Source organism: Meleagris gallopavo, chromosome 2 (assembly GCF_000146605.3).
Source record: "Meleagris gallopavo isolate NT-WF06-2002-E0010 breed Aviagen turkey brand Nicholas breeding stock chromosome 2, Turkey_5.1, whole genome shotgun sequence".
NCBI lineage: Eukaryota > Metazoa > Chordata > Aves > Galliformes > Phasianidae > Meleagris > Meleagris gallopavo.
Window position 1 is genome coordinate 26,767,947 of NC_015012.2, and position 11,610 is coordinate 26,779,556.

Consider the following 11,610-nt stretch of genomic DNA (forward strand, 5'->3'; position numbering starts at 1 on the left):
TGTCCTGGGAGGCAAAATTTTAAACATACTAAATGGAAGTGAATATTTTTATGCTATCACATAGTTACATAAGCTTTTTCTGAAGCATATAGTTTGAAATAACTCAGTACTTTTTTTTCTAAGTTATTGGTCATCCAATCATCAGTCAGTAATACAAGGCAGGAATTTTTTAACTAGTCTTCTGATTATTGATAATGGCTACGGATCTTGAATTGTTAAATTTCCTTTCATTCCTAACACTGGCCTCTTGCAGCCCTGATGATAAAGAAGGACTGACCTAATATTATTTTACTGTCTGAGAGACAATTGCAAAAAGAAATAGGAAGTGTATGCTGGATATTTTTATAGATGCACAGATCTTCTATCATAGCGTAGCATTCATAAACTGCGACAGCTATTTCTTCAGGTTAGCAAAGCAAACAAAATAGAATGTAGCAACTGTAATTGAGATTTGTAAAGAAACTTGGACGTGTGTTAAAATAAAGGCCTTATGGTTTATTTCAAGAAGTTTTTTCCCCCCCATTTCTAGTTATGAATTCTCTTCAGGATCACAAATAGACAATTTGATATTTTTTTTTCTTATTTCCATAAAGGTCATGTACAAAATTGAGAATGACAGCCCAGACTTTTATGTAATTGCCTTTTATTAAATGCAATAGCTACACAAGAAGAGTCTGGCATACAAAGAATACTAATCTCATTCATACGCCAGGCAGTAGTGGTCAAAAAAGAGACAATATATTTAAAAGTCATATCAATGTACAAGTGTATTAATCGCTTTTTTTAATTGCTAAAAAGTTTACTAGCGTGATACATGAAACTCTAGTTTCTTTTGGCAATAGCACTGAATTGTTTAGTATAAATATTGCCTCTGGAAACTGAAATGTTCACTTTTTAGTGCAAATACATTTTTTGTCCTTCAGAAAAAGGCATTTGAAACAAACCTATGGATGACTTATAGGTATTTTACTGCAAAGATCCCTGCCTCCTTGTTCTCATTTATCACTCTCAATATAATGTCTATGAATTCACACTTGTAGGTTATTTTATCACTGACAGATATGTAAACAGGCTTTGATCTGCTGACTTGTTGGTCCATAACTCCACAGCTCTGGGAAAAAAAAAAATCATACAGAATGATTTAAAAAAAAAAAAAATCATAATGATGCCCCTGGCTGGGTCTGCAGCTCCTAAGAGCCATGGCTGGGTACCCTGGGCCTTCAGCATGGAAAAGATGGGCCAATGCGACTGTAGGCACCACTCTTTCTCTGCTACTGCCTCCATATTTTTTTTGCCATCCTTTTCCAGGAGCCTCCAGGCAAAGAGGATGAGAAGTTTAAGCATAACCTGGCTGCACTAAAGTCCTTAATGTGCACAGTAGGTAATGAAACCAAAGTTTGCAATAGTGAAGGGCCTAACTGTTGCCTCTGTAACTAAATTAACATCTGCTCTCTCTGACATACTGATGTCAGTTTTAAACACATTGCCAGATTTTAATGGCTGACATACTCCAAATAAATACTACATTTGGAAAGGGTTCAGCTACTTTAGAAATACATAAATAGGAGACAGATTAAAAAAAATAAATCCCAAACCTTACAGTGCAGTGCAGATGTTGCTTCAGTGCTTAGATAGTGGGCTTCAGACACAACTGTTGCAAACCTCCCAGAAAAACAATGCTAAATTTCTGAATCTTAAACAGGATAAAGGAGGAGGAGAAAGTGAAGGAAGAATGAGTTTTGATCTCTGCTGAGTTAGAATGTTGCAAGAAAAGAGACACAACACCACAAGTTCGGAGTGACTGCAGTCACCTTGACACTAGTTGACAGCATTGCATGCTTGCAGGAGTACAGCCAATATGGGCTGACTACTCCTCCGTCTCTTTAAATATAATGCTGACAACAAATTTTTGTTTTCTTCCCAAATACATTGAAAAATTAATACAGAACAAGAAACAATAGGGAGAGGGCAAACTGGAAGATAAGCATTAAGGAGGATTAAATGGAATGTGAGAACAGTAATTAAAAAATGATTTAAAATTTTAAAGGAAATATTTGTTATCCCTCCCTGAGCTGAACTTTGCAAAGGGGTTGTCAAGGATCAAAACCATATACACCAGTGTGCACAAGTCATCTTAATTTTGACTTTCCCCCTGCTCCCTCCCAGAATTTTGGATCTTGGAATAGTAATAACAAACTTTTAAACACAGAGTTCAGCATGTAATTCTGATTTCTAGCTCCTCAAAGATCTGAAGCTTGAGATGTTCTCAGGAAATCTCTTTCATTAAGGGTTATTTCCTGATCTGTCCATACAGAAATGCATTTCCATTTTAATGTTCTATTTTCCACCTGTTGCTAGCCTGAGGATATAGATCTATTTTCCATTTTACTGGATAATACATAGTCATATACTGTAATTTTAATTTACGATAGATATAATAGCAAACTTAATTGATAAATAAGTAACTATATGGTGGAAGTGAAGGAATCCAAGGGATGAAAAGGCCTGCAAGAAACCAATTATTATAATACAGATTCCTGATAAACTGTAATAGCATTAAAACATCACTCAGTCTGACATTTGGCTGGAAGTTGCATATTGATTGTACTGAACTGATTGCACAGAACCTTCCTGCTCCAGGTAGTGCTAATCAAAAAGAATTAAAATCTTCAGCAGGATTTCTATCTTTTTCAGAAAAAGAACATTAGGATGACTGTTTCTTGTACAAACTTTTAATGATTTCTAAATAATCAACAAGGAGCAGGTAGATTATAAACGCTGCCCTAAATACAAGGACTGCTCCAAAAGTAATGCTTCCTGTATTTTTATGTTGACCCATGACATCAAAGGTGGATGGTGGTGGTGTGGCAGTAGAGGTTGAACCTCTCTGCCAATATTCTGTTGCTTTCCATTGTCACATGACAAATGGCAGCAGAGGGGCAGTCTGACACAATGGTGTCTGACATGGAAGCACATTGGAAGCAAAGGTGTGAGACTGAATTCCTCAATGCAGAAAATGTCACTGACTCTTGCTGACCATTTATGAAGACCAAAGAGTGGATGCAAGCTGTCATTCTGCAAAATGAAGTGTTTCGATCAGCTCATCTATGCAAAGCAGTTAATGGTGGTGACTGTGTTGTTTTGTAGATGAGAATATATGCTCTATCAAAGTCTTATTGTGCTCTTTGTTGTAGAAATAAATAAGAGGCATTTATATCAGTTAGCTACATACAGAGGAAAACATCCTTGCAAAATGAAGGAAGGAAATGTGCATTATTGCAAGCATATATTGACCCCAAACAATGAAAAATGTCAGTGAATTAACCAGTTTCATAAAACATGGGAGCTAAGTGGATTTAATGACTATTTTACATAATTTAAAAAAAGCTATTCAGTAATGTCACTTTCTGCAGATTATCTTAGTCATTTTCTGAACACGTTAATTGTTGCTGCTTTTCTGGTTTAATTCATAGTTTTATAACTTTTATAGATTAATAAAAAAATCATTTTCATTCTCTCCAAATTCACAAACTAATGACTAAATTTTATTTCCTAGTTTGTAGATGGCAAGGGCTGAGGACTTCATACAGGCAAGTAGTTTAATTGGTTGGGAATAAATTCAGTAACCTCATCACTGTACATATTAATGATAGAAAGCCTGTGAACAGAAAAAGAAAATACTTCTAAGTACTTCCACAGTATTATTATTATAGTTTATATTGGATTATCTGGGTACGATCATGGAAACAATCTGGAAATCCTCGTATAGTGGATTGCTTACCACTTTGTGTAAACTTGGTGGGCATCTTGCAATCACTACATAATTTGTTGTAATTCACTATGTTTTTTTACATTGTTTCCAGCAAGATCTTTAATAATGCTCCTTCCTCTGATTAGAACATACTTAAAGGAGTAATGAAAATTTGTTGGATTTTTTTTTCTGTTTGCTGGCCATAATTAACTTATGAGTTTGAATTGTCTGAAAGTATTCTTTCTTGTATGATGAGGTCTAGACCTTTGGTAAATGACTTTACTAACTTCTTTCACTAAATTACTTCCTAACAGAAGTTTTATTAAAGCTGAGATCTTCAGTGTTCCTATACCTGAGCTTCATAACCTTCAACTGTTTCTTTTCTCTGAGGTCTCTGAGATGTACAATTACAACATAGCAAACTCCAGGGATCAGGGGCCCTGAAAGTTGAGAACTTATTTCATGAATTGGTGTTTGATAGTTACTTTTATTAAAGGAAGAATAATGAAGTAGTCACCTAAGAAACTGTCTTAAGGATGGTGTAGGCTTGACAACACTTGAAGCTCTTGTCATTGTAGAACATTCATGAAGTATAATGTACATGTGTTACACTGTACATTATACAAGCGGTCTTCCACAGTGACTTTGTCACACCTCAGTATGCCTATGTAGGTAGAGCTTATCACTGCAGAGGTTGCATCAAACACTTTTTTTTTTTTTTAAAAAAATCACTGAAATTACTAAATAGTTAACGAAATAAGGAGTTATAACTTAGAACATCTTAGAAAAATATCAAAATGAAAAAAAACTCCTAAAAAACTCTCCAAATAGACTGATGGAGTTCAGCCTCTACCTTAAAAATTAATGCAAAAAGTGTGAATAAATTTCTTTGATGTGACAGAAAGACTTGTAAATACTACAGAACAGGCAATTTTCATAATCTAATTTGCTCATTAGAACGTGTTTTGCTTATTTTGCTGTGAAATTACATATTTTTCTTACACTACAAATTATACTGCCATATTTCACTTCTTCCTGTCACTTCCATTGCTAACTTAAAAAAAAGATTAAATATAAAGATGACATGGTATTTTGTGAATATTTTGTTGAAATATTCAGTTAGAATTCACTTCCTGGCAGTATTTCTTTCTGGCTTAGGGAACTATTCAGATTCACTCGCTCTTCTATCTTGAAAGTAATAACACTCTTCTGACCTTATTATTATCCAGAGAAACCCAGAAGAATAATTTTGGATCACTCAACAGGCACGATATCAATGTTCAGTTAGATTCTGCCAGCATCCATGAAAAGCTTTGAGGATCTTCTGAATTTATTTCTGAAATGGCACTTACCTGCATTTACCTACAATACTTCTGATACTCAATACTTGAAAACAGTAAAAAGATCCATTCAAAATAACTTATGTTAACAAAATATGACTGCAATAGATTATACTATCCATGTTATCACTACTGTCTTCTCAAAAAACTCATTTTTCAGCAGAATCAAAAATAAAAGTTAACTTCTAAAATATGAAGTATTCCATATAAATGCATTCAAATTCAAGATTTTTTTTCTTGTTTGGAATTGCAAACGGGTTGTAGTGAAAAATAAAGATAATATTCTCACAAGTATTGCAGTTAAAAGAGCAGAAAAGTTATAAAAACTCATTTTATATAAAGAGATCTGCTTCTCACAGTGTATTAATGATTTACTAAGGGGGATCTACAGTCACTGTGTTTTGGCTTTCAGCTATTCACACTGTGTTATTTAAGTATTATGTAAGTTCTCATCTTGTACCACAAACTGTAAACTTCAGATTTACACACACACAAACCCACACACAAAAAAACAAACAAAAAAACCCAGGGAAATGGTAAAACAAGCACACTCATCTGTAGAATAAAATTGCCTCTCAAACTGTATTTGTTCAAAATAAACAAAAGGATATCACAAAACATGATACTTAATGCAATTTGTATTGCAAGCTTGTTACAAAAGGGGACAAGTTCCTTAAGACGAGTTCCTTAAAATTCAGACCTCTCATTTGAGACTTCACTGACTGAACATGTTAATGATTTTACTCAGGCAAACTCAGCCTTTAGTGGGAGCTTTCTATCTCCGTTAAATCTCCGTAAGAGATCACTCAGTAATAAACAGATATAGCTGCTGCCCAAAAAGATAGTGATGATTTAGAAGTGACATTAGAAGAAAAATCAGACAATGACAAGGAGACTTGACAATCAGAAAAGAAGGACAAGCATCAGTATAACAAAATGCCAAGCAGTTATTTGAAAGGATGTGCCCTTGTTGTCCTAGAGAAAATGAGAACTGAAAGACAGTAGGCAGGAAATAGGTCCAGAATGAAGTACATTTGAAAGCTGTTACTTCACAAAGAATGATGCTATTCAAGAAAAAGAGATGATTGAAATTGATATATTTTAGTTTGGGAAATTCCCATATATTCTTTCATCATTTCTTGATTTTGCAGTGAAGTTTGCACTATATGTACTTATTTTATACTGTATTAAATTTCTTTTGACATCAAACTTGATATCAAGTCTCATGTGACACATTCAATCTCCCATGCTCTCCAGCACAGAATCAAAGAACTGTAGGAGTCAGAAGGGATCTCTGGAGATCATCTGCTCCAATCTCCCTGCTAAAGCAGGCTTCCTACAGTAGGTTGCACAGGAAAGCATCCAGGTGGTCCCCCACTTGCTCCTGGACCAGCCTCCTCCAGGCTCTACCTCTAAGAACAAACTGGTCTTGATACCCACTGGCTCCAGTGTGGTGACCAAGGAGACCCACTTTGAGTCCCACCACATGCCAAAGGAGAAGGAGGCTTTAGACAATACCTGCATCCACTGGCCACTGGTCACAGAATCATAGAACCATTTGAGTTAGATGGGACCCTTGAAAAAGTAATCTAGTCCACCTCCTGCATATAATCATTCAGAAGTACAAACCTGGGTTATTACAGCCAGTTTTTGTTTGTTTGTTTGTTTTTGTAAGGGCAGCTGGCCTAAGATAACAGATGTCAGGAGTACATTTTAATTCAGCAAAACTCATTTCAGTCTCTGAGATTTTGTTTTCTTGCTTTGTATTCCTAGGTATTGAAACTGTATAAAAATGTTTGGTAAAAATAAAAACTTCTGCAAAATGTCTGCCAGATATATCCTCTTTGATTTTATCATATAGTGTTTTATCAAGGCAGACAATAATTTTATTCAATACTGCAAGCATTATTAACACCATAATCAAAAGTAAAAGTTAACTTCTAAAATACCAAATATAAAACTTCTTCTGAGATCACACTAAAGCACACCACCAGGGATTAATCTTGTGGAATATGTACAGACTCAGTAAACTCATTCTCAAAGACCATTACCATTTTTCTCTTTATTTCTTCCAGCACTTTGTCATTAATTAGCTGAATAAAAGTTCCTAGGAAATCTAGCTAAATGTTACATTTAGGCTAGGCTTGAAACTATTTTTCTCTTATTATCCTGGGTTTTAAGGTAATGACAACATTGCAGTTCTGCACACTCAGTTGCAAACTCATCTCAGCTTTGTGTCTGCACATACCTGGAAATCTAGCGCTGTAAAAGCTTCAATAGCACACTTAAATCTTAATCCCTCTTGAAGCAGAACACTGCAACCTATGCAAATAATGTTGAGTCAAACTTCAACCCACCAAGGTAAGGTGCCATGCCTCGCTGTGGCAGTGCTCAGAGATAACCTCATAACGCTACTTTTCTCAACTCTGAAGAGGCAATGTGGGATCTGAGGCACTTGGAAGAGCTAGTCTTCACAGTCAGAGCTAAAACAAATCAATAGCAGAGAGGTATAGAAGTGGTTCTGAAATCCTGTCAAATACTGGATTGGCACCTTATGATTCTCTAAAAAGTTGCTTTAATCTAACTGCAACTGCTTGAGGGGAAACAATTTTTTTCCTCCAGTTTGATCTACCAGACTTACAGTAAAATCTGGAAAATATATTTATTTTATTTTTCTCTTCCAGAATTACTGTTTGGATACAATCTTTATTTATTTATTTTTTTTTTTGGCAGCAACTAACTGTAGCAGCCCAGCTGTACATGGCTGAGCTTGTCTGAAAACTCAAGATATATCCATGCATGCACGGCAGCAGCATAGACCATTCAAACAGTGGCGTGGGATGTGACTCTGAGAACAAGCAGTGTGCTGAAATTGAATCTCTGTGGAGTGCTTCTACCTTCTCATTCTTCCTACTGGGTTCACTCCACGGGCATTTCCAACTGAACATGCCATTGCTATAGTTCTCCTTACATCGACAACAGTGAGGAAATGATTCACTCCTTATGTAATCAACCTTTGAAAGTATATCAGAACAATAAGAAAGTACATCAGAAAATGTGACAAAAGAATCCCCATGCTCATCCTCAGCATACCCATCCAGTAAGAGCTGCTGGAACATGAAGCATCGGCATATCAGAGGCTGTGAGATTACCAAATCAGAAAGGGATATAGTCCTCAAACACCTAAATTTGAATCATACAGCCAGTAAACTACAAACTATTTGCTTGAATCTTTTGTTTGTTTTTTTTTTTGCAAACTTCAGGATGCAATCTTAAAATATCGTAGAAGCATTTCTCCAAATTTTTGAAAATCTGACTCTTATTTATTAATTCATTTGTCTGAACTCCTGTTGTAGAAAGCATGAGCTGTCTAAAAAGGAAGTACTACAGCTTTTTCTAGACTTTTTCAGTCAACCTTAAAGCCTCTGTGACCCTCAAGAGCGGTTATGGTATGCTGCATGAGAAGAACTCTGCAACCAAACGTATTCTAACCCTTCCTTAGTAAGAATATTCCTGAATTTTAACCCAGATAACATAAAGAGCAAAGATGACACATTAACAAGACAAGCTAACCTAATCCTCCAAGAAACCACTCTGACTGGTACTTGGTTTACATAGGGCTTTATTAATTGCCTGTTCACCTACCTAATTAAAATGCTTTCTCAAAATAATGATGAGCAAGCATTACAGAATTTTTTAGTTTAGCCTCACATTTCCCCTCTGAAATGATCAGCCTTTCATCTGATGAAAATTAAAGAGGATACATACATAGCGTAATATAGAAAGCTCAGCTGAGACCATTTGATTTTTAGCAGCATGTTTCCACATATCCAATAGCTTAAATAGTCTTCTATTTCATCTTTTTGATTACTTTGATATGTGCTGCTCTATCCTCTTGAAACCATCTTCTAGGAGGCTTATTGATTTTGTGAGAAATCCATTTTCTGGTTTTCCAAAAGGCTATAAAACTGTCACCATCCATATGATGAAATTCTTAATGGCGCTTTACATATCAGTCTAGTTTCTCCTTCCTTCATTCCCCTCTGCCTGCCCTGAGAAGTTTCCCTGAAGACTAATTATTTTCTCCCTGTGTAGTCCAGCAACTTCTGCTGTGTTGGCTTGCATCACCTCTAGAACATGAGTCTCGAATATTAGCAGGTGCTTTTCAACACACACAGCTTAACTTATGCAGGATCCCCTTCCCACATTGCTGAGATGGAGAGCTAACAGAAGCTGTGCTGCTGGAATAATAGAGAAAGAAATATTTCTTAGATTTAAAATCAAACCAAACAGTAGGAATTTTTTAAAATTAAAACTTCTAATAACAGCCTGGCTATCCAGATACAAAAGAAGGCTCAGATGACTCCACATTATCACAAAGAGAAAAGCCATTCTCCCAGTATTTCATATGCAGCCCCTGCCCCAACACATGCAACCTGCAGCCAGGCTGTCTGACTGAGACCTGAGTAGTTTTCAGCTGCTCTAGTCAACTCAGTTCAGCACTGGTTACTGCAGATCTAGGATTTTTTGTTAGTATATAAAACATGATAATCTATAAGGCAAGGATTGTACAAGGCTTACCAAGCTTTTTTTTGGATGTCACCTGACATGCATTTGTGATTCACTAGCTGCATACCAACATCACTCAGATACATCCACTACAACATCATTTCTGGTATAAAAGTAAAGGAAGAATGTTTAGCCAAAAAGGGGAGAATCAAATTCTGAAGCCACTGAACAACTAGCAGTTTCACATGGAAGTTTCTGCATCTTTCACTTACAAGAAAAGCTAAGGAAAAACATGAAAGACTTAAAAAGATGCAGGAAAATAAGTCCCGTCCCAGGAAATCTGGGCACCCTTCCTCCAGCTAATTTGGAGAAAATCCACAGGTTGCCATCTGTGCTCCATGCCCAGTGAGGATAAGGACCTGGCCAAGTGGAATTGGCTGGGAGTGGAACAGATGGAGAAGAAAAGATCATCTTTGTGAAGGACAGTGCAGCTGCCGCTCCTGTGTGCACTCACTCCAGACCCTTGAAGGGATTTCAGCATGAATCAGCCAGAACTTCTGCCATGGACTTCTCTGCAGTAATTGCAATCCCTCAAATAAAGACCACTGCATTAAACAATTATCTAGTACTAATTGTGGTTTGGACTGATGTCTAAAGAAAATTGTTTAAAACTTTAGAAATACAGTAATTTAAAAGAAAACATGTAGCAGTTCGAGTCCATTAATTTTGTTCAAAATTGAGCTTCACAATTCTTGCCATGAATGTAGGTTTTTTTTTCCTGTACATAGAATATTTTTGCAGTCATTGTTCTTTGTTTTTACTCTGTTTCTAGCTTTCAAAAGTTGGAAGGCAGTCAGAAACTAGATTTCTGTTTCTGACCACTGTCCAGCTTCTGCTAGTTAAAGCACAGTTAAGACTGAAAGAACAGTTTGCAGAACTAAGGTAAATAAAAGCGCAAGACAGACAACACTTAAGACGACTTGTTCCAAGTTCTCCAAAAATTTGGAAAACATCAAAGAATTGTGGAAAAATATTAATTTATAAATTAAAGTGTACATATTTTTATTTTAAATTTGGTGCAATAACAGAAGAGAATGAAATTCCCTACGAAAAATTTAGTTTACCAGAAAAACTTTGTTATTAGAGCTGACTCTACCTCTGAGCTAAATGCTGGCTTCTGTACATCCACAAGAAGCAGCATGCACTGCTCAAGGAATAATTCCTCTCCTGACTTCCACAGATACTATAGGTAGACTATAGTAGTTGACAATTTTTCCACTTTTCCTTGAAATATTCAAATAGAAATTCTGAAGGTTCTTTTTAAAAGTGAAGTTTAGAGTCCGGTTAGATAAATACAACATTGTTTCTCAGATGTGACTGGCATATTAGTGGAATATTTGTTGTCTGGGACTATATAAATCTGATTCATACAAGTCTGTTTGTCCATGCTCCACTTGAAAAAGTTAAATAAATAGAGGTTTGAATCATTTTAAGCTTTATTTCTAAGCAGTTATGGGGTATTCCAGAAATGCTGTGAGGCTGGTTGTGTTGATGCTAAAACTAAATAAAGATGCTGTTATATGCACGTTTGCAACAAGAAGTGTCAGACCCACTCACGTACAGAGAAAACGAATGTGAATTTCCTTTGCTATATTGACCCTGGCAATAGCCACAAGACATACAGTCTGTGCAACTAAGCCACTCGTTTGCATTCCATACATGTGTGTTTATGACTGCTCATTTATTTTTTATGTTCTTGTTTATTAACCAATTCTAAAATCCAAGGTTGAATCTCAGTTTTGTTTTTATTATCCTGCAAAGAACAGCAAAAAGAAGAGCTGTCCTGTGAACTAGCTGAGAAAAATCATGTAATTATAGCCTCATCTGTGCTTTCTCTGACACAGAGACAAGAAGAAACATAGGAAAGCACAAATCTAACAACCTATTTCCTCCACAGTGGAAGCAGATCAAAGGCGCTAGGCAGCACTTGAAGAGATCTTCCATCCATTT